A 23,682-nucleotide genomic window follows, 5' to 3' on the forward strand; every position below is an offset into this window, starting at 1 on the left:
ACACGATGCCTTAAGGCTGAGTAGTGAAAATGACTTCTCTGACTACCCCAATTGAACACGTGGTCGTGAGCTTATCTTGTACAGAAAATGATAATGCGAATGAATGAAATGTTACTTTACAAAGTTGTAACCTTACGGCCAATAGTTGGCTGCCTGTACTGAGATTCGAACCCATACCTTACGACGCAAGTCACGCGTTCACTCAACTCTGCTATCACGGCTTCACAGCAGACGTTGGGAGGCCGAAAAGCCTTCGGCTTAATGTAATGCCAACTGACATGTGTCAATTGCTAAGACCAGGGATAGACAGTTTTACCGGCTTTGAAATGAATGCGAATTCTGTACCTATTCAAATTCTGTGAAATCTGAGAAGATCTGGGAGATTACTTATATAATATGTTAGATATCGTATACGCGTTTTAGGACCCCGATACCGACCCCGCCGGCGTGGTCGACGATTTCCCTCATTCAGCGCTTATCGCTATCGACCCACTAGGGTCGATTAATTCTTTCAAATATTTTTCCTCCCAGACGACGCCCTGAGCCGAGGTTCGCGCCCAACTGGGCACCCTCAGGCCTGTTGTCTTAAACGTTGTACCGGGTGAGAGCCTTCAGCGCTCCCCATTTGTCCGGCTAAGTAGTTAATGCCATCTGCGGCAAATCTACAATAAGTCACGTCAAAAAAAAAGTATACGCGTTTTATAGCAGATAAGGAAGAACGCTTGACTCAAAGAACAAAATGAAACTTAATACAGGGAATAAAAATAAAATTGCAATTAAAAATTCTAGATTCAGTAAATTAAATTAATTTTTTTGAGTTATGTATACGTTTTTAAAATAAAATATCAGATAACATATTGAATTTGTTTTTTTTTCCATTATAGTCTATCAAAGACCAATTCCTTGACTTCCCTATAAGACACCACGTTAACCTTTTCTTTAATCTGTTCCTTGTAAGCTCTTCTTGGTCTTCCCCTTCCTCTCTTTCCTTCTAGCTTTCCTTCTATGATGTTTTTTACCACTTACGATTATTTATTTTTCCTGTTTGATAAAACGCTTGCGACTGTCATGCTGCAGGCGCGCGACACATTTTGTATAGTTATCAAACAGTGCAACAGCAGCGCTACAGCAATGCGACCTATTTAAAGGCGCCTTAACTAGGGCCCTAACCTTGAAATCACGTAGTGTATTAGCAGCATAACTAGGACAAGGTTTGAAATAGGACATAACGAGCGAACTGAATCTCTGGTTACGTGTTATAGGATACCTCGGTGTAGGATTTGGTTCGCTGTTACATCCTTTTTAATGACGTTACTTGAGCTTTAAGAACTACCCAATCTATGCTTACAGTTTGTTAACCAGCATAAATACTTGTTTATTAACCCTATTTTAGCTGCAAAAGTTCTAGAATAGAATAGAAAATACTTATTTGCTTGAAACATTGTTATCATGGTTATGGTGGTGTGTTGAGAGAGATGTGGTGTAAAAGACGATATAGTGACTAAGATTGAGAAGGGAATATTAAGTTGGATTGGACACGTAGAGCGGATGAAGGATAATAGGATTACGAGAGCAGTATATACGTATGAAGCGAAGGTTGGTGGTAGGGTTGGCTGAGGAAGACCTAGAAGAACGTCCATTGACCAAATTGGTATCCTGTGGTTTCTAGGATTTGTGCCCGGTTAATGGCAATAATAATGTTGAGGAGCTTGGTGGCGCAGCGGTAAACGCGCTCGGTCTGTGATAGTTGAAGTAAAGCAACTTTCGCAAAGGCCGGTCATAGGATCGGTGACCACAAAAAAAAGTTTTCATCTCGAGCTCCTCCGTGCTTCGGAAGGCACGTTAAGCCGTTGGTCCCGGTTGCATTAGCAGTCATTAATAACCATCAATCCGCACTGGGCCCGCGTGATGGTTTAAGGCCCGATCTCCCTATCCATGAAGGCCCGTGCCCCAGCAGTGGAGACGTTAATGGGCTGATGATGATGATGATGAATGGCAATACGCTCACCCCCTATTACATGAGACTTAAGTTTAGCTGGCTAGGTGAGGGTACACTATAATATACATCTGCCTACCACTTCGGGGATACAGGCTTGATGGATGATATGTTATATGTTACGATTCTACCAAAGATATATTGATGAACAATATGATGGTATTTTTTGCGTGATTTATTCGAGATTTGTAGCAAATGGCACTAGTCAATGCAAGTAGTTACTTGGCCGGCAAATGAGTGCTGAGGGTTCGCACCCGATGAAGGTGGCAGGCAATGAGCCCATCGTTCGTAAGTAATTATAGTAAAAATATAAGTTTAAAAACATAACCTTAAATAGTACGTTTTATCTCAAATTATTGCACTAATTTAAACATATGGAAAGCACGTTATATTCAGGTTAAAGAAATCTTTATTCTCAAAAGAAATTTACATTTCACTTCATGAGAACTTATAAACTAACTTAATGTAAACAAAATATAAACGGTGAGCGTGGATGAGTTGTAATAAGCTACTTGACACTCAGTGAAACGATAATAACACCTTGAGTAATTTAAACAAACTTATTTCGTAAATAAGGCAAAAGAAAAATGGGTTTTTTTTATTAATGAATAAGACCCCAAAATAATACAAATAAAATTACAAGTTTAAAGACGGCTAGCTCCTAAATATCACTGTTGGGAAGAATTTCAGAGAAATTCACCTATTGTGTTGTTTCATTATTTTTTTAACGGATTTTTCCGTAGTCGGGTTCTAGTTTCAAAACTTATATTTTTTACATATATTTGGCGCCTTCTTACTGCAGGGAACATTGTGGGATATTTCCGGGGAACGGCACATCACTAGATGCAAGTCACCCGTTTTCTCTTCTTCTATCGTGTGGGTTGTGAGGTGAATTACCAACCTTATCAACCCTGGTGTCAGGGTTATTATTGAGCCGCTAATGGCTCATGTAACGACTTACTTACATCAGTATGTAGTAACCGGGACCAACGGCTTAACGTGCCTTCCGAAGCACGGATCATCTCTCAGACAATCAAGTGATCAGCCGGTAACATCCTAACCAAACTAGGGACCACAAAGTAATTTTTGTGATATGTAATCCACCGGGAATCGAACCTAGGATCGTGAGCCTAATGCCCAATGCTACTGGACCACGGAGGTCATTGTCCAGTGGTTCAGTGTTTGAGTGGTCAATTTCAATTTCAATTACGTGGCCCACGGAGGACGGGCGCGTTCTCTGAAACACTATCACAAATCATGTGTTTACTTTGTCTGTGTAAATAAAGCAAAGATTAATACATCATATAAATTGTTCACGCAATGATGAGCCGTTACCAATATGGCTGTAATAATATTTCCGTAACGATATTTCACCGTAGAGGCTGGTTATTGTTGCGGACAAGTTACAGACAAGTTCGGTCGGCTAATTACTTATAGGAACGGAGCACGCTACTATTAGTTCGCGAGATCATATCACATAAAATTAAATGTACCCGTGGTAGCCCAGTTGGTAGAACCCTTGCCTCTCACTTTGAGGTCGCAGTTTGGAATCCAGCACAGACCTAAACCAACGATTGTCGAATTTGTTATCGAATCCATGTTTGGATCATAAATGATTATCAAGTTTTAAATTTACGCGGTTATTATCATAATTAAAACATATAATAACGGGTTCTTACCGCGTTTAAATCAGGGATATGAGATTATCAAGTGCTCAACGGCGACGAAAATCATCGCCAGGAAACTCAAATTCCCAAAAAATGCATTTTCGGAGGTATGTCACCTAATCTGGGCTGGTTTTCCCTTCGCGGGTTGGAAGATCAGACAGGCAGTCGCTTCTATAAAAAACCGGACCTGTTAAATCGAATGTTAATGAAGTAACCGGGACCAACGGCTTAACGTGCCATCCGAATCACGACTCATCTTACTTTTTGGTCAATCAGGTGATCAACCTGTAATGTCCTAACCAAAATAGGGATAACAAAGTGATTTTTATGGTATGTCCCCACCGGGATTCGAACCCGGGACCTCCAACGCTCAACGACTGGACCACGGAGGCCGTTTAATGAGTTATTAAAATATCGTAAGTGCAACTTTCACTATCACAGTTGGTTCGACCATTATAAACGGTGATACGGCTCACCAAAAGAAGAGCAACGTTTTCAAGTCCAAGCTCTATCCTCCTTAAATTAAGGGTGTTCGGTCGGACCCTCGCTATATAAGTTTTGGCTACAATAGATGGCGTAAGTGTAACCACACCATTCGGTCATCGAAATTATTATTTTTGTCACAGATAAACTAAGCCAAATGAGCTCTACACATTTTTGCCACTACTTGAAGGTCTAAAGAACCTACAAACAACAAAAAGTTGTGTCTTTGTGTTTTTGTCGTGTCTTATATTGGGAAGTCAAGGAATTGGTTTTGATAGATTGGAATGGAAAATGCTACACCGACAAGAGTGTGGCTCTTAAATTGATGATGATGATGTATTTAGTATGACGGAATTAAAGTACAAACCATTTATTTAGTTATTTTGCATTGTCCGCCGCGATGTTATTATTTAATTATATCATATGTATCACCCAAAAGTTGCCTGGAAGAAATTGCTACCTTAGCCAAGATTGGTTATATATTTTTTTTACCTTTGATAGGTTTGCTCTGGGCCCCAGACTTGCCCGAAGGCATTGACGAGGCTTAAGATGGAGCGAGCTCGCCCAGAAGGTGCCTGTTCACTCTGGCCTTAAAAGCACTCGGGTTATATGCATACGGAAATACAGAAGACGGCAGAGAATTCCACTGCTTTACAGTGCGCATAATCAAGGATGATGCGAAGCGCTTTGTGCAAATAGTTGCGATATCCACCAAATAGGGATGGACTCCGGCCGTACGACTGGAAGTCCGAAGATAAAAGGGGGATGGTGGAATGAGCTCGTGTAGATCGCGGGCACACTCCTCGAAGTGCAGTCTGTAGAATATATCCTTTTCCAGCCGTTTTCGGCCATGGCGACAAGTCTCCAATCTAGGAACGCCTAAGATGCGCTCTCATATGGCTGACGTAACCGATCTTAGCAGTGAATGTACGGCCACATTCACTGCACGTCAGTACACCTCCGGTATAATTATATTTTATGGCCGCAGATGGTCGGGCCTTCAGCTCGTCGCGTTTTAAATCGAGCTCTTCCCGACGTTTCTGTTCAAAGCCATACACCTTGGTGTTCACAGTATGCCTCCATTGCTGCCGATCTTGGGCCAGTATCACCCACCGCGATGGGGCCACGCCGCATCCTTTCATGTGACGTTTAGGAGTAAGCCACATGCGAGCACATGAACGTGTTAAAGCAGTCGCCATCTCGGCTGGATCGCATCATCATCATTCCAATGTTATGTTCCTTTTGTGCAATAAAGAATTGTGTATTGTATTGTGAATGCAACGGGGATCGAACCTGCGTTTAGAGGTGACAAAATTTCGAGTTATCTTCGACTTGCAATGGTATATCCACTTCTAAGTTATTATTGGTCTAATATAGCCATTGTGCTGGTTTATTGACGATACGTGAGGTGTTTTCATATGAAGACCCACGCAGTATGCGAGGCGGCCCAAACACCAACTTACAGCTACGAAACTTGGATTTAAGGTCAAACTCGTTTTATCAGTGCTTATGAGATATTGGATCTTTGCGAGGACCGCGCTTGTCAAACCTTACGGGGCAGACAAAGAGAACATATACATACATAAACTTAGGAGTAAGCAGAGACTTTGCTTCGATCCTGACACACTTGTCTTGCTTCCTCCACATTCGTCAATTGTTTCATACACGCACACCGGTTCAGAGTAGATCGTACTGAACTAAGGACATCAAAGGATTAACCTCTCATATGCCGAGATACCAGACACAATAGATTTTACATTGTGTCTGGTCGAGATCCGCGTTCCGGCGTTCGAAAGATTAATAAAGAAGAAAAAGAGAAAGTTTATTTAAATACTTATGACCTTCAAAGCAACCTGAAATTAGTATATTACAAACACATAAAATACTTTGTAAATTGATAAACTTAGAAAAATCGACCTGATCTGTTATAGCTGCAAGTTGTCTTCTGATTACTTGTTGTTCTGCCAACCCCATTAGGGATTACAAACGTGAGGTTATGTATGTATAAAACCTTCTATTTACCGAGTTAAAATTCATGTTTGGATCATAGATATAATTGATATCACGTGGTTTCCAGGATGGTTTGTGTCCCCTAAGTTCTTTCACTTTAAGTCCGGCCAAGTAGTAATGCTATTTGCGGCAAATCTACAAAAAGTTAAGTGTATGATACATACATAAACTCACGCCTATTTCCCACCGCGGTAAGCAGATACTATAGAATTCCATTTGTTTCGATCCTGACACACTTCTCTTGCTTCCTTCACATTCATCAATCGCTTCATACACGCACGCCGGTTCAGAGTAGATCGTATTAAACCTTTTCTAAGAACATCTCCAATTTGGTCAACGTAAGTCCTTCTTGGTTTTCCTCTGCCAGCCCTACCATAAACTTAAAAAGTGTATGATACCTTTTATTTTTTAATTATTATAGTAATAGATAATTTATCATAATTAAAACACATAATACTGGGTTCTTACTGCATAAACGTCAATCTTAGATAATTTTATTTCTCAAATAAAAAACAGCTATTATTTAAATCGTCTTTGCGTCTTTGTCGTATTTTTCCTCAGGGTTCGCAACTTTAGGAATTCCAACTTAAATAGAACATTCTGGAAAGGCCCAAAAGTTTACGCAATCTATATAAACCTTTGGCCCGAATTGATATTTTTCCGGGCTTAGTAATGTCCCGTTAACCCTTCGGATTTTTCTCCCGGGACAGTTTGGTAATCATTTTTTGGGTAACATCCTTTGCAGCTATCTTAAACTTGTTTCTGACCACGGAATAGAAGAAAGAGTTTGGAAGAGCCAAGTGAGCGCAAAACGCGCGCCATACAAGTATGAGCAAATAGTTCATACTTCAACTATGCACTCCATTCGTCCGCAAACTTTACGACGCACGGAGTTCCGCGATAGTATACGTATATTATAAAGTCATCTTGGGTAGGATTATAATCTGCAGGGCAAAATATAAAATATCGACTATTATAAGGAGATCCCTTCCGTATCACATGAAAGCTACAAACTTTAGTAAGACCTTTTTTTTTTCTTTAGTCTCTGCTTACCCCGGTGGGAAATAGGCGTGAGTTTATGTATGTATGTGTATGTAAGATTATTTTCGTAAAAAATATATACTTTTTATATGCAGCATCTTACGAAAAGTAATGATAAAATTGCAACTTATTACATTAAATAAACATTACCGGTAATGTGGCTATGGAATTTGAGAAGCAGTAGAGCTACCGTAGTTGTCTGTTTGCAAGAGTAGTAACAAAAGAGAGTGGGCTTGAACCGGCGACAGCGGTTCTCATACGAATAGCGCGTTAGGTCCTTTCCATCTTCTTTCTTCTATTCCGTGTTTCTGACCCTGATAATGGCAGACTGAAAAGACCACATTCTTATTTATTTATATTTCTTATTTAAAAAAAAATAGTTATTCATTTTTATTTAAAATGCAAGTTTCAATAACACAGTTGCGTCGATCAATATAGACGGCGACACGGCTCACCGCCTATCACGTTGGTCTAACAGAAAGCTCGGTAAGATGCGGGTACTTAGTTCATCTTGCGATGGATGTACATACTTATGTTATCTTATTCTTTTTAAACTTGATGATGAAACGATTGATGAACGTGGAGGAAGTAAGAGCTGAAGTATGTCAGGATCGAAGCAGATGGAATTCCATAGTCTCTGCTTACCCCGGTATGAATACGTATTCTTTTTTTATGGTATTGTTGTTTTTATGTTTATAAATGTTTCTTTTTTATATATTTATTTTAGGATTTAAGTGCCTTTTTACTCTAGTTTTGAAGATTCCAAGATTTCAGTCAGGGAGAAACATTAGACTGGGCCAGGTGATTCCTTTAACGCTCTTATAAGGAACGAAGATACAGTTTGTCTTATTGATAACTTGTCTCTTCCCACCCCTTAACGGATGACGAGCGTGAGATTATCAGTCATAATTACATCTCAACATTAGACAGGAAGTAACTGTCGTAAACATTTTCATTATATCGACAAAACAATGCAGAATAAGTTAGCATTATCACAGCCGGGACATTCCATACAAAAATTTGGTTCTTACCGTGTGCCGCCTAACGTAAGTGCGAGCGAGACATAGTTCGTGCGCTCTCCCTCACTCCTTAGCAGTTTACGGCCATTCAAGACTAAATTAAGAGTCAAAGGGGATGAGCTCAGCGCCTGATACGAATAAGAATTAAAACTGCCTATTGCTTTCATCAGGCGTCGCGACTAAAGTGTTCTTAATTTTGACAGTTCCCCATACTATTTGAGTAAACAAACATAATGCTTTGATTATATTTTTACACTATTACCCTTTGCGAAGTGTTGAACGGCAAAATCATAGTGATATATACGTATATATTCTCTAAAGACTGGGAAGAAGAAAACTTAGAAAAACTTATTTTCAATCAAAACTGCCTTTTCCCAACTTACTGCTTTACTTCTTCGTAACTCATTCTTCAGATAGGATACACTCCACATTGCTCCACATTTTATAGCAATTTATCACGAGTTTTAGCTGGAAAGTATGGAGAACTGTCACAATTTAGGAACACTCAACAGTGCTGCCTACATTACGAGCTTCTAATTTTTATCCTCATTGGAGTTACCGTACTAAAGGTAATTCTCTATTTATTTATTTATTTACATTTCGCGACTTTACAGTGCAGAAGCGCCAATGCGCCGTGAAACTTTAAATATAAACAGTATAATAAAAAACATATGAAACTTAAGTTTAAACAATATAAAAACATATTTAATTTTCACACATCATTCATCATCTCGCAGAACCTCAGACACTCGCGACACACATACGTCCACTCACTTACAAACAGACCACACTCTGGTGCTGATGCAAGGAGTGCATTAAGCATGTGCACGGCACGGAGGAGTGGCGAGTGTGTGCGCGCCACAGTGCGCGCCTCCGACAAGGCCAGCAGCGGGTGGATGCGCGGCCGCAGGTTGTGTGTGGCCACGTTGGGGACGTACAGTCTCACCAGCTGCGTCACCAACTCCGGGCAGTCCGAACCACCACGTAACGTGCGGCAGGCATTTGTTCTATACTTACTATGGTATTAGGCTGGCATCATCAGGACGATTATAACCTCAAAATATCCGCGTATCAAATATCTCATTCAACGTCCAACAAAGCGATATCAGAGGAGAAGGACCAACAAAAGATGTTTTTGACAAAGACGAGTGTCCGTCCCGACATCGGGTTATTGAACGTGTCACACACAGATCATAAATACAAGGGAGATATCGACCTCCGTGGTCCAGTCGTTGAGCGTTGGGCTCACGATTCGGAGGTCCTGGGTTCGATTGCCGGTGGGGACATATCACAAAAATTACTTTGTGGTCCCTAGTTTGGTTAGGACATTGCAGGCTGATCACCTGATTGTCCGAAAGTAAGTACTAAAGAATATACTGCTTATAGAACGGTAACTCTCTGCCCCGCACCAATTCGTATCGGGCGTCCACCTCACCCCCTCTGGGTATTACTTTAGTCTTAAACAGCCGTAAGCCAGGAGTAAGAGAGAAACCGCGGATTGTTAGTCTCGCTCGCATTAGAAATCAGAAATCAGAATCATTTATTCAACGTAATTATCATGGATAAACTTGTTGGAGGTCAATGTAACATTTTTGAATTTACGTCATTTCGCAAGGTGTTATGGCTGAGGAGAAGAAATGACAAGAAACTGCAACAACAACACATCTTTTAAATCAATGAGGGTGCATTACAAGTTATTTAATAACTAGAGGAACACATTAAATACCACATTTTTATCATTTAGGTAGTCATTAATCTTATAATAAGCTTTTTTACATAAAGTACCTAAGCTTTACATCAGCTTTAAATTTATTTTCTGACAAATTTAAAATATTATCTGGTAGTTTTTATTATAAAACCGTATGCATAACCCCAAAAAAGATGAATTTAATTTCTTTAATCTAGAATTTTGAATAGGAATTTTATATTTACACTTTTTTATATGGAGTGACATTAAGAGTGTCATTTTTGTATGGAGTGTCCTGGGTATGACAACGCCTATTTCCTACAGAGGTAAGCAGAGACTATGGAATTCCATTTGCTTCGATCCTGTTCCCACCACATATATCTGGTTCAGAGTAGACCTTACTGAACGTTTTCTAAGGACATCTCCATTTTGGGGGTCTTTTCAATTTGGTTCGTGGTATGTCGTAAGGCCTAACATGAGTTCTTAAGCGGTAACGCGCTGATGTTCAATTTACGGTGGTAAATCTATGGATAAAAGGCATTAAACTGTAATCCACATACATTCTTATTCTTCTTCTTCGTCGTTCCCTCACTGCTGAGGATCGCGACCACAGGTTATGGTTTTCCACTCGGTACGGCTATATGCTGCGTGGACCGCCCTCTGTATGCTGCCGCCTACCGTCTTCTTCAGGATGTCAGACCACCTCGTAGGCGCCCTTCCTCGCGCACGTTTGCCATCCATTTGCCCAACGATGATCTGCTTCTCCAAACTGCTTCGGAGACCGCATAATATGTCCGAAGAAGCTTAGGGCACGATTCCGGCATATTCAGGAGAGCCGCGTCGTGATCTTGAGCTCTTTATATGGACTCATTCGTACGCATCGCAGTCCAAGGTATTCAATATAGTTTGAAGCTTAGCTAGTACTCGTTCCAAAACCCCTTCCCTACCTCAAGACTCCTATTGACAAAGTAATTAATGCGAAGACACGCGAGTATAATTATTATGTGCATTCAAGTCCGTCCCTTTGATGGCAATATGTGAACCCAATGGGGCATACATATTTATTGATGGTGTTTACTGTAAGGGTCTGATGACGCGGCATTGATGTCATTCGATATTTCACATGACGAACGTCTTAGACCCGAAGAATTGCTTAAGAACTTCTTCTTATCGGTGGGTTGTGAGGTGGAATACCAACCTCATCAACCCTGGTGTCAGGTTTATTACTGAGCCGCCAAAGGCTGCAGCAGTAAATAGTAACCGGGACCAACGGCTTAACGTGCCTTCCGAAGCACGGATCATCTTACTTTCGGGCAATCAGGTGATCAGCATGTAATGTCTTAACGTATATCCCCACCGGGATTCGAACCCGGGGCCTTCGGATCGTGAGCCCAACGATCAACCACTGGACCACGGAGGCTTTTATGTTATGGTATATTCCGTGGTCTAGTGGTCAGAGCGTTAGGCTCACGATCTGGAGGTCAGAGTTCGATTCCCGATGATTTCGACAATGTCCCCAAATTGTCGAAATCACTCTGTGAGACTGTCCTTTGTTTGGTAAGGACTATTCAGGTTTGAATCACCTGATTGTCCGAAAAGGTAAGACGATTCCGTGCATCGGAGGGCACGTTAAGTCGTTGGTCCCGGCTATTAGCAGCAGCACGGAGCAGCGTGGTGGAGTATGCTCCCTACCCCCTCCGGTTGATTGAGGGGAGGCCTGTGCCCGGCAGTGGGACGTATATAGGCTGTTTATGTTATATTTATTTTTCCCTTTCGATTATGTCCGCTCAAACCTATTTCTGTTCTGTATACGGTCGTACTATGTGGTTTTGTTGCAAGAGTGTTCACTTTCTCACACTCTACTACATATTTTAACATATCCAATCCTGAATAATGAAAGGCAAAAGCTAGTTCCAAGACTGATATGTATCGCTTAAATACTCACGCCTACGCTCACCTTAGGGGTCGACAGACAGTACAATTCATTTGTTGACTAGTGTTAGATAGAGCATAATCGATTGGCGTAATTTCGACGGAAGGCAAGAGGGAAACCACTGCCCTATTTTTCCTTAAAAAAGTAGCATGTAAAATGCTACACCGACAAGAGCGTGGCTCTTAAATTGATGATGATGAATTTCGACTGATACATCAGTTTTACTGCTAATAGCCGGGACCGACGTCTTAACGTGCCTTCCGAAGAAATCTTCTTACTTTTTCGGACAATTTAAAAGTTATGTATGTATGTATGTATGCAGGTAATTTACCAAAAACAGGACAGTCTTACAAAGTAATACTAGTTAATTTTAAATGAATTAATAATTTGGATTATAATTGATTCTTAGCAGGACGAATACATAAATAGGCTATTTTCCAACAAGTCAAATCAGTTACTTTTTACTAAACGTCAAAACACGAAATCACTATGGAATTTGTATGAATAATCACACTCTTGACGTCAAAGAAAATCTTGATAAAACGTAGGACTTATTATTACGTTTTTTTTTAATTAAAATTCATAAATAAATTAAATAGAAAAATGTTTTACGTTAGTTTTAGATCTGTCTTTATTTAGTGATCAGCCCGGTCTGCATGACAACCGAATTTATAGCGCGGCGCGAATTATAGCGTGCGTTTGGACCAATAAACGTAGATAAGTAATACGTAGTAGGAGTAGTAAAGTAATACGTAGATGGACGTCAAACGGCTATTGGTCGAAGTGCTCAATATAATTAGCGCGTCGCGCGGCGCGGTTGTCATGCAAATCCGGCTAAATTTCATAATTTATCTTAAACCTAGTATACGGCCCAACAGTAAACCTGCCAAATACGGTAGACAGCTAATTTATTTAGTACCTAAAATTTCAGGGAAAAAATCCAATAACTTCCATTAGTACCATTAATAATCAATTTTTTACTTGAATCCACTTGAGGGAAGATCGGATTTTTAAGTACACGCTTTTAGGTAGGATAGTACTGTTATTATAAAAATATTTTTTTAAATTAAAATCCGACTACGTGAAAATACTACGCTTTAAAAAGTATGAAACATCATTTAGAAATTAATTCGTAATAGACGGCGATACAGCTCGGTGAGGTACGGGTACTTAGCTCATCTTGCGATGGATGTACTCTGACTACCCCAATTGGGATATAGTCGTGGGCTAATGATGTGTTATGTTACATCCTAAATCTAATACAGGGTGTTAGTGACATGGTAACGAACTAAGGGGCATGATTCAGACGATGATACTGAGATAATATATATATATATATTTTTAATTATTTTCAATTCTATACTTTTGCGATGGGAAATTCCACTTGATATTAACACAGAATAATCAGCTGTATCACCCCTCTCAGTATTTAATAATAATAAAAAAGTTTATTTCGGTAAAATCTACGACACACATATTATTTATTTATTTATACACGATATCTATTTGTTACGATGTCACTTATACGGTTACACCCCATACAAGGACATACATGTAGCCATACAAGTAGGTACGCATGGGTGTTAGTAACATCGTAACGAAAACTTTGAGGGATGATTTAGACCATGATTCGGAGTCGATATCAAGTGGAATTTCCTGTCGGAAAAGTCATGAAAATTTTAGTTGTTTTTTTATCAGTTTCAGTTCGATACTTTTGCGGCGGAAAATTCCACTTTTAATTTAACTTTTAATCATGGTCTGGATCATCCCTCAAAGTTTTCGTTACGTTGTCACTAACACCCTGTATAGGTGAGTCGTGTCGCCGCCTACAGTCGAGCCAACTTTGTTAGCAAATAATCATCTAAGGACAACTAATTCAACTAATGTAAGTGCGTATCCCGATGCTTATTTATTGTCTCATGGAATTCGATTATGTGACTCCCCTCGCTAAGGGGGAAAACCACAGACTAAAGCAAGCAATAACATAAAATTTGCTGCAGTAGTTTTAGGCGGATGAGATGTTCGTTATGTAAAAAATGAGGACACAAAGTGAGAATACCCATATTCTCAGAGTATGAAACTAAAACCAAAGGCTATCCATTAGATATATAAAAAATATAATAGTAATAATAAAAAAGTTTATTTAGGTAGAACCTGCAACACACATATACATTTACAACATTAAAATATACACACATTAATATTTAGTTGGAAAACATAAAGGTATACGGGTGCCGCAGTTCACCAAAAAAGGCCAGGGTTCAGTGAAAATTTACCCAGAGGGCAACACTGATTTTCAACCCACGACGATCGGTGAAACGCGAGTACCCGTACAATAAATTAAAAAAATAAATAAAGAGTACAAAAAACGACTTATTGTTTATACATCGAAGGCAGAAATAAAACAATAAAAGAAAGAAATATTACAATAAAAGAAGGAACTACAAGTGAGTAGTGAAAGCAGTGTGTAGCTATGGTGCATGTGATGTGAGTGCTATGTAGTGTGATAATCTTACCTACTTGGGTGTGATTCTCTTAGAGAATTTCGCCTTAGCCTCTCTGTTCAACCTGGACACTCCGTACAAAAATTTCATTTTTACCGTGTGCCGCCTCACGCGTTAGTGTGAGCAGGACATCCGCTCTCTCTCTCTCTCTCTCTCTCTCTCTCTTACTCCTTAGCGGATTACCGCCATTTAGACTGCACACACTGCGTGTTATTAATATTTAATCATTAAAATGTTTTTTTTTTGTTCACAGATGAAGTAGTTCCCGTTGATACCACGACGACTATAAGGTAAAGCAAACTTTTTAATTATATGATATTACTATAATCTTTATTTTCAGACTCAGACCCATACTAGGATAACAAATTTCAATTGGCATTGCAATAAAATAAGATAAAAGTAAAGTTATCAAGTTCTTCTTCTTCTATCGTGTGGGTTGTGAGGTGGAGTACCAACCTCATCAACCCTGGTGTCAGGGTTACTATTGAGCCGCCAGAGGCCCCTGACATGGCTCATGTATCGACTACTTACTTACATCAGTAAGTAGTAACCGGGACCAACGGCTTAACGTGCCTTCCGAAGCACGGATCATCTTACTTTTTGGACAATCAGGTGATCAGCCTGTAATGTCCTAACCAAACTAGGGATCACAAAGTGATTTTTGTGATATGTCCCCACCGGGATTCGAACCCGGGACCTCCGGGTCGTGAGCCCAACGCTCAACCACTAGACCACGGAGGCCGTTCTCAAGTCATTTTTTTTTTTTCGAAAAATTTTATATTTTTTACAGGATCGGCTTTTTAACATTCGAGCATAATTTAGATTTTAAATACAAATAAAATTTTAACAGCAAATAATTTACTGTATTAAACACATAACATAATAGAATTATTCTCAATAAACTGATTGAATTACAAAAAAATCTTAAATCAAAAAACTTAAAAAAATATTATTTCTTATTCTTTTATTTAAAAAACGAACTTAAAAAATCTTGGCAAGTCTAAATTGGTTTAAAATAATGATGTCAGCTATTTTTCACTTTCGCTTGATCCATTATTTACGGAACATCCTGTATACTCTGGTATGGATATCGCTAATCCCAATGGAGGATCAGTCAAATGGATTTTCTTACGTTTTTAAATATTTCCAGAAGCGTGAGTGTCGTATGAGGCTTTTAACTCTCGATTTATTAGGGTACCGCAAACAAATGTCGAAATTTTTAAATGTTTACCGAATAATAGTTTAGATACTTGTAGATTATCTGAACCTACCTCATAAAACCAATATTTGTAACAGATTACTTTTGCAAATCTATTTTTTTTTAAATAAATATTATCTATTTTCTATATTTCTATAATAAAATTAATTTGTTTATAGGAGTACATTGTCGATTTATCTGTAGTGTGCGTAATAGTTAGATAAAATACCTTGTCTACAAAACTAAAGAAGTCCCCAGTTCGATTCCCAGGCTTGTTAAATATACGTATGTAAATAACTTAGTCATCAAAATTTACTCGTGTATAGTATTTCTCCACAAACACCAGTTTTTCTTTTTCATCCATACTAAAATCAATTATATTATTATTATTCCTATTGTGCTTATGTTTTATTCGTATGTTTATGTCCTTTATATATGTTGTTGTGCAATAAAGTATTATTGATTGATTGAATCAAAATAAAATAGTTTTCTTTTATGCTCGGTATCAGTGAGAAAGATTGATAACAGACTGTGGGATTTTTATAGCCTCTGCTTACCCCGGGGGTAAATAGGCGTGAGTTTATCTAGGAATGTGTTTTTATTCATTTGATTTACCCACTGGACACCTCAAGGCGGGTATACAAGTCAAGGAAGACCGCGAAAAAGATGGTATGACAACCTCAATGCTTATCGGAGGGATTGGCCGGAGATCGCGCTGTCGACAGAAGGGGAAAAATCAAGGGGAGGCCTTTGGTCAGTAGTGGTATCGAATAGGCTAGATAAGATTTACCAAAAATATTTAAATTAATCAAGACTGTTTATAAAAATCGTATCGTCGTCAGTCGTTTGTTTGCGTTTAAAAATCGAACTAGCTTAAATTACAACCAACACTTGCTGCGGAACCCAGCTTAAATTCCACGATTCAGTGTTGCCATATTTTTTTATCTCAAAGCTCTTGAGAGTGTGATCCAGTCAAGTGGCGTCTTTACTTTTTGCCATTTTTTTTTCAATCCATTAACCTGAATTGCATCGCTCGTTTCTTGTAGTGCTTTGAATTCTTTATCTCTCTTCTTCTTTGGATTTAAAGCGAGACGGAAAATCTTGTAAGGGATAGCATTTTAATCTGATAACAAAATACCGGTGGTTGGTTAGTGCACTAACACGCCCCAGACGCGTAAATACGCGTAAATAATGCGTTGGGATTTCTACATAGAAATCCTACTCCAATACCTCCCAGACGGTGAAAGAAAGAAAGAAAGAAAAAACATGGTGACGAACAGGAGTTATATTTCTAGGTTAATATGTGTACTCCACACAAAAAGCTCGTTCTGACACAGACACTAGACAGATGTACTGTTTACCGATTTACCCCATGCGTGCGAAAGAGACAGACAGTTCGCTCGCGCTAAGAATGCAATTTAAGGTAGAAAATCAAGCTCGGAGCAGAGTGTCCCTTCTTACCGTGTTAGTCTTTGGGTTACCTGTGATTCTCCACCCTATTAGGGACCAAAGGCGTAAAGGTTTAAAAATGGTCATTTCTCAGAAAGAAACTAGTGTATGTAGTCGTTACATGAACCATGTCAGGGGCCTTTCGCTCAATAATAACCCTGACGCCAGGGTTTATGAGGTTGGTATTCCTCCTCACAACCCACACGATAAGAAGAGGATTAGAAAGAAAGAAGAAAAAGATAAAGGAATACCACAGAGCAGATAAACAACAAAACACGGAATAACACATAACTTACAATCAAAACCCGTAATAAAAACAGCATACACAAGAGAGTACAAATAAATCTAGACACACGGGAGCGTGTCAAGCCAAGTTCAGCAAGTAACAGAACTGGCGAGCAGCACCGTGTGTAATACTACACGAACCATTTAGAGCCAATCTTGACCCCCTCATAATTCAAAAACTATTTCTTATATTGACACTTGCGAGATACATAATTATGTGCTTCAAATTTCATAAACACATCTCAAACGGTTATGTTGATATTATCGCCCAAAAATCGTCATTTTTATCACTGACTGACTTATAGATGATAGATCAAATGTTGTCGATGTGATAGATAGATGGGATTATATTCCGTCGCTTCATTCTTCAGATATAATATAAATCAATACAAGGTAGTCCCTTAACCTGTCTTGATTTATATTATATCTGAAGAATGAAGGGACTCATATAATAATGATCGAACTTCACTTAGAAATGTCGTTTGATCATCAATCAATCAATCAATAATACTTTATTGCACAACAACATATACAAAGGACATAAATTAAAACACATAATAACGGGTTCTTACCGCGTTTAAATGGGGATATGAGACTCCCATTAGAACCCGTTATCATGTGTTTTAATTATGATAATAACCGCGTAAACTTAAAACAAAGGACATAAACATACGAATAAAACATAAGCACAACATCAATAATCATCATCATCTATAATTTATATATTTTTTCTCCAGACAGTATGCGTGAGTGTGTGTGTTGTGTGTGGCGACCCTTTATACCTAATAAATAATGTCTTACTTTCCAAAGTACTGAAATAAAACTATTAAGAAAAACGGTTTGCTTAAAGAAAAAGTTTCCCAGTAATACCGAGTAATTTATTAACACACCTTCTTTATTTAACTTCTCTACCAGCCGTAGACTATCAATCACTTTCAAAGGTCACTGCCACACTAATTAAACATAATGATTTACTCCGTCTTAGTCTAAAATTAGCTTTACTGCTGCATCCACTTAAGAGTTTTGTTGTTTGTGTTTGTGGTTTATAAACATACTTGAACACGTATGTATGTGTTTGAATTCACGCCCGTTACCCCTATGGGATGGGCAGAGCCACAAGTAATCAGACAACGTCATCCATTTTTGAAAAGAAGGTCTACCTCTAAGATGGATAGGATGAACCGTATATTAAACAAATAATAATACTATATACAATACACACTATACAGTATACACTTACTGCTATACAGGGTGTCAGTGACATCGTAACGAAAATTTTCAGGGATGATTCAGACCATGATTCTGAGTTGATATCAAGTGGAATTTTCCGTCGCAAAATTATAGGTATAAAATTATCACCTTTATATTACACCCAGACACAATTACAACTTCCACCCATTATTATTCTGATCAACATAAAAAGAAGTAATATAGGCAACATAATTCTATACATAATGTGATCCAAATATCAAGCAGCAGTTATTTTTATATAAGATTTTGCCATTACATTTATAGTCATCATCATCATCATCAGCCCATTAACGTCCCCACTGCTGGGGCACGGGCCTTCCCTATAGATGGATAAGGAGGTCGGGCCTTAAACCACCACGCGGGCCCAGTGCGGATTGGTGGTTATTAACGACTGCTAATGCACATTACATAAATTGTGGACATTTATAGTATTTTTGAACAATTATGTTCCCCACTAATAAGAAAATTGGTAATTATCACGTTAAATCTCGGCAGCCATCTATATTAATTTTGGGGAACGTAACCTGGAAATTCGACACCAGTCCAGCATAGAAGGAATCATTGTTTTTCCGCATAGTAGAAGATAATATAATTTACTATTCCCGAATAAACGAATATCCTCTTTCTTATAATTCGTATAATGAAAGAATTCCACATAAATAATGGAATCACGGAATTGTCATCGCTCTGTCGCGCCGATACCATGATATCCCCTTGGGGTAAGACGAGTAGGAAAATTCGGGCCAAGAGCATGTCTGACACAAGTAAAAGGGATCCGTAGCTTTGTTGTATTTAGAAAGTTAATGACGTATTTTTTAATATGTTTGCAAAGTAACCACATACCGGAGAATCCATAAAAATAAACATTACATTATTAAAGATTTTATATGTTTATTCTTTTTCTTTGTGTTTAATTTTAATTCTTTTGCTGTGGTGACCACAGATCCTAGAAACATGTGGTGGCCAGTGCTATAGTCATCATCATTAATTTAAGAGCCGCGCTCTTGTCGGTGCAGCATCCTCCATTCTTGTCTATCAAAGGCCAATTCCTTCACTTCCTTATAAGACACGACATTTGCCTTCTCTTTAATCTATTCCATGTAAAGTTCATCTTGGTCTTCCCCTTCCTCTGTTTCCTTGTAGCTTCCCTTCTATGATGTTTTTGAGAAATTCGTCGTGTCTTATTAAGTGTCCAATCATCTTGCCTCTTCGGTCAATAACTCTCAATATTTGCTAGCACTTCAAATATGTTGTGACTTGTGACTCTATCCTTGTTGCAATATGACAACGTTTTGTTTTATGTTTATGTCTGTGTGTTGTCCTGTGTAAATAAATAAATTCATTGTTTTAGGTTTAAGCGGTTATTACCATAATTAAAACACATAATAACGGGTTCTTACCGCGTTTGAATCAGGGATATGAGACTCCCGATTTTTAGATGTTCATCAGGACAAACCCTTTTGGGGTTTATTGATGTGATCTATTGTTTTTAGTTTATAAGTTTGTATAAGTTTAAATAAAATAAATAATAATAAATAATAATAGACACTGTTTTATGCACACACAATTTTCTACGGGCAGTCTGCCCGTAGAAAATTATGGATCTACCTACTCCACTCCAATCTCATCAGTCATCCCGTGATCATGGCACTTGCAACAGTGTCGAAATATCGGGAGTCTCATATCCCTGATTTAAACGCGGTAAGAACCCGTTATTATGTGTTTTGATTATAATAAATTCATTGTTTTTAGGGTTCTATCAGTCGCTAAGGGACCCCTAAAAGAACGTTATTGGTAGCGATATAAAAAGTTCAGTAAAGGCGGGGGAGGGTCTAGAAGTTTGTTCGTCTATAAATTGATGGTTGAACCAGCTATAAAATTATACGCGTCACAAAATTAGGTCTTACAAACTTTATCATTTTGTCTTTATCTTTTAAGATCCTTTTTTTTGCTAATAAAAATATGCAAACATTAAATCATTCTGTAGCGGGGTGGGCAGAGCCACAATCAGAAGATAACTTGCATCCACTATTGATATTGTGTCGATGGGTCGACTGACGACAGGCAACCAGCCCTTTCGCCCATTCATCTTTGAATATACACAATCTGTCGGTTTTTACGACATGCTCGTTTTTTTTTCTATTTCATCGCGCATTCATAGTTGTTTCGCTAGCGTTCGAGCAATTTGACAGTGATTGACATTTCTTAAATAGTCATTAACCTTAACGGTCTTGGAACTGTTCAAAGGTAAATTCTTCAGTAAAGAAAATTTCTAAATGTCAATGGGAATCTTACTGTTAAAATGTATACATTGCTTTTTATATAATATAGGCTCGCGTTTGACTACAATCTCACCTGATGGTAAGTGACAATGTGGTCTAGGGTGGATCACGCTTACCTAACAAGTTCCTATCCACTCTAGCCTTGAAGACCTTCTAATCTAATCTACAAGATCCCACTGCTGGGCAAAGGCCTCCCCTTCCTCTTTCATTTTTTCGCGGTCCTGTGCGTATTCCGGCTAGTCCCTCCGGCAAGCGTCCAAGTCGTCACGCCATCTCTTTCGAGGTCTGCCACGACGCCTGTACCCGTCATGAGGCACCCAATGCGTGACGATCCGACAAGACCCGAGGACTTTCAAGACTGGTAAATATTTAGTGATTACCATGTGACGCAAGTTCATTTTTATTCCGGGTATTAACATTCCTTTAACCGGGACCAACGGCTTAACGTGCCGTCCGAAGCACGGATCACCTTACTTTCGGACGATCAGGTGGTCAGCCTGTAATGTCCTAACCAAACTAAGGATCACAAAGTAATTTTTGTGATATGTCCCCACCGGGAATCGAACCCAGGACCTCCGGATCGTGAGCCCAACGCTAAACCATTGGTCCACGGAGGTCGTTAATATTGTATCACGCAATTTCCTCCAGAGGATTGTCAAGGAAGATAGAGTTTACCGTCCGCTTTTCGCGTGATTATAAATAAATTGGCCCATGATTGCATTTTATACGTAGATAATGGCCCCGATTCCTGCAAACACCGCCTAATTTTATTTTAAGTTATATCCGTCATTTTCATATCCGTCGAAAAGGAAAGGGACGGATGATTCACAGCTCTTAATTTTAGGAAGAATGAGTAAATGAATGTGTCGGGTTATTGACTGATGTAAAATTTTTAGACGGTTGGTTTAGATTTGTGCTTAAAATTGACGTGTGTTCCATAAATTTTATGCTTGTCAATTACCCGTCCCTTTCCTTTTCGGCGGATAAGAAAATGACAGATATAACTTAAAATAAAATTAGATGGTATTTACAGGAATTAGCACCACTATGGAATGATCCAGCAGCGCATCCAAGGGCCCATAGCAAAACAATCTTTTTTTTTGACGTCACTTATAGTAGATTTGCTTCATAAATCATCAACTATTTGGCCGGACCATCCCTAAAGGTATCTAGTTCTTGTTAATAGAAGCCTACAAGCTGTCCGCCCGCGGTTTCGATCGCGAAATTTCATGCTTGTAACTAAAAAAAAATACAAAGTTTCATTCATTCTTCTTTTTCGTCTCCTACTTTAACCCTTTAGAGAATGAATTTCCAAAAACAGGTTTTTTAAAGCCTGACTTATTTAATTATGTTATTCAAGACACCTTTGTGCCACAATATTACGATTCTAATTTTAAAATTATAAAGTTATATACATTATACAATCCTTGTCGATGCTTTTTACCCCCTTAAATGTTGAATTTAGAAAAATTCCGTCAACAGTTACATACTAAAGTGAACTCCCATGAAAAAAATCGGAATTCACATGAAATATTAAATCTACTAACAGCCTCCGTGGTCTAGTGGTTAGAGCGTTAGGCTCACGATCCGGAGGTCCGGGTTCGATTCCCGATGGAGACATTGTCGAAATCGCTTTGTGAGACTGTCCTTTGTTTGGTAAGGACTTTTCAGGCTTGAATCACCTGATTGTCCGAAAAAAGTAATGATTCCGTGCTTCGGAGGGTACGTCAAGCCGTTGGTCCCGGCTATTAGCCGTAAAACACCCGCATTGGAGCAGCGTGGTGGAGTATGCTCCATACCCCCTCCGGTTGATTGAGGGGAGGCCTGTGCCCAGCAGTGGGACGTATATAGACTGTTTATGTATTAAATCTACTATTATGTATTCCGGCAAACCTGACCTGTGATAGAGAAGTGGTGAAAAAGTTTTTTAATATGGCAATGTTATTATAGTCCCTTTGCTATCCCCGCCCCCGGGGCAGTCGGTCTGGCGATCACAATGCCATTTCTGGCACCATAAATAAATAGAATGGTAGTTCCGGGTTTTTTGTTCGAATAATTGTTGATCGCAACGCAACGATGGTCCGATAGGAAATATTGGTTGTTGAGCTAGTGTTTTGGGGCGTAACAACTTACTACTTTGTGTAAATAACTTTGTTAGTGACATTGTAACGAAAACTTTGATGGATAATTCAGTCCATGATTCTGAGTGGAATTTTCCGTCATAAATGTATAAAATTGAAAATAATTTAAAAATGTAATAAATTTTGCAACTGAAAATTCCACTTGATATCAACTCGGAATCATGGTCTGAATCATCCCCCTGAGTATTCGTTACGATGTCACTAACACCCTTCATAGATACGAAATATTAATGTTAATGTGTGTATATTTTAATGTTGTAAATTTATATGTGTGTCGTAGGTTTTACCTAAATAAACTTTTTTCTACCTTGATCCTTTTCTCCCGTGTGGGTTGTGAGATCCCTGACTGACTTCATTAACTCCGATGTTGCAGCTGAGGTCAGGGGTATCTGACGTGGCTTATGTAACGACTACTACAAGTATTCGGGCTGTAACTCTCTTTTCCGTCTGGATCCGGGTCCATATGTGTTACTACAATACAAATACACTTTATTGCACCAAAATAAAAAGAAATAATTACAAAAAGAACTACACTATTGTACTGTATTCATGTGTTATGTCTGATTGTTGAAATTGTAGTTCTGTGCAATAAAGTATATTTGATTTGATTTGATTTGAAAAAGACTCTTAACTAAGGACATGGCAAATGGCGGCCTTATCGCTTAAAGCGATTTCTTCCAGACAACCATAAGGTGAGAAATAATGTAAAAATTTAAAAGATTGCGGGTACAAACTA

The 23,682-nt window shown here is 38.7% G+C and overlaps 1 protein-coding gene across 2 annotated transcripts in view; it reads left to right on the forward strand.

The window, feature by feature from the left end:
* LOC126375462 (uncharacterized) overlaps positions 1 to 23,682 on the forward strand; it is a 289,848-nt gene that overhangs the window by 168,801 nt on the left and 97,365 nt on the right. The window contains exon 3 of one of the 2 annotated variants that reach the window (XM_050022391.1): positions 14,594 to 14,630. The exons of the other annotated variant lie outside the window; for it this stretch is intronic. The gene's annotated coding sequence lies outside the window, so the exon portion shown is untranslated. The remainder of the gene's footprint in view (positions 1 to 14,593; positions 14,631 to 23,682) is intronic. 2 annotated transcript variants of the gene reach the window in all.

The sequence above is a fragment of the Pectinophora gossypiella genome, chromosome 19 (assembly GCF_024362695.1).
Source record: "Pectinophora gossypiella chromosome 19, ilPecGoss1.1, whole genome shotgun sequence".
Classification (NCBI taxonomy): domain Eukaryota; kingdom Metazoa; phylum Arthropoda; class Insecta; order Lepidoptera; family Gelechiidae; genus Pectinophora; species Pectinophora gossypiella.